Source organism: Priapulus caudatus, unplaced genomic scaffold, assembly GCF_000485595.1.
Source record: "Priapulus caudatus unplaced genomic scaffold, Priapulus_caudatus-5.0.1 Scaffold113, whole genome shotgun sequence".
In the NCBI taxonomy this organism is placed as follows: domain Eukaryota; kingdom Metazoa; phylum Priapulida; class Priapulimorpha; order Priapulimorphida; family Priapulidae; genus Priapulus; species Priapulus caudatus.
The window spans coordinates 240,566-242,215 of record NW_014577174.1 but is presented as its reverse complement, the minus strand read 5'-3'; positions in this window follow the sequence as shown (position 1 = coordinate 242,215).

The window sequence follows — 1,650 nt, the reverse complement described above, 5'->3', positions numbered from 1 at the left end:
TTATATATATATTGTAAGCCGGCGAAACCCCACACGCCTGGGAAAGTTATGGCAATGCGAGAATGCAACCGGTGTCAGGAGAATGTATGAAACAGGGACGGGAGAGTCAGCGGCGGGACGGAGGTCAAAGAGAACCGTGACTCGAGATGGCGCCGTCTAGCTGGAAGCCCGGTCATGAATCCCCGAATCCTTGCGCATTGTGACAGCCTAGACACTGACCAGATGATCTATGGATCTGAGCCAAAGGGAAATACGCACCCCCACCTTATTCGGTAGTGTAATATAGCAGTTGCAAGGCTCACCACACCTTATTTAGTATGGCCGGTTGGCCAGAGAAGGGAGCTATAACGAGAGGTGACGTAGGAAAGGGAACGCCGTATAAATAGTGGAGAGCAGCCGCTTCTCGAGGCTCTTGTGCCAGCCACCGTTCTCGGGAGAGGCTCTTGTGCCAGCCACCGTTCTCGGGAGAGGCTCTTGTGCCAGCCACCGTTCTCGGGGGAGGCTCTTGTACCAGCAACCCGCTGAGAAAGGTGTAGTGTGTAGTAACCGCTCTTGCTTTCGGTAGTGCACGAAGACTTCATGTATTGTATTAGAGATTTAGTAAAACACCAGTGAACGTTGCGTCTTGTCTTGTCTTGTCTCTATCAGTCTACTACAGAACTTCTACTAAGGTAGTGCGAATCACGTGACTACAATATATATCAGGGAGTATTTGAGATTGTTTACTGCTGATATATATTTTATTTTAGCTAAAGTAAAACGTAACTAATATGCTAAGAATAACTACTAAACATACAATTACAGATTAGTATATTATTATTTGATTTAGTTCGTTTATTTATGGTGTTGCTTTATTGCTTCACATGTTAGTGAATCTGTTAAAAATGTTACGCTTGAGAATATCTACGTCCGTAACGTACCTAACGTACGGAATATAACGTACTACGACCGTAACGTACCTACCTAACGTACTTGAAACAACGGAATATGACGTAGGGGCCTACTTAAAACGTCCGTAACGTACCTAACGTACCTAACATACGGAATATAACGTACTTACAACGTCCGTAACGTACCTAACGTACTTGAAATAACGGAATATGACGTACTTACAACGTCCATAACGTGCCTAAGGTACTTGAAATAACGGAATATAACGTCCATGACGTACCTAACGTACTTGAAATAACGGAATATAACGTACTTACAACGTCCATAACGTACTTACAATAACGGAATATAACGTACTTACAACGTCCATGACGTACCTAACGTACTTGAAATAACGGAATATAACGTACTTACAACGTCCATAACGTACCTAACGTACTTGCAATAACGGAATATGACCTACTTACAACGTCCGTAACTTACCTAAAATAACGGAATATAACGTACTTACAACGTCCGTAACGTACCTATAACGTACTTAAAACAACGGAATATAACGTACTTACAACGTCAGTAACGTACTTACAATAACGTACTTAACGTACTTAAAATAACGGAACATAACGTACTTGCAACGTCCGTAACGTACTTACAATAACGTACTTAACGTACTTAAAATAACGGAACATAACGTACTTGCAACGTCCGTAACGTACTTACAATAACGTACTTAACGTACTTAAAATAACGGAACATAAC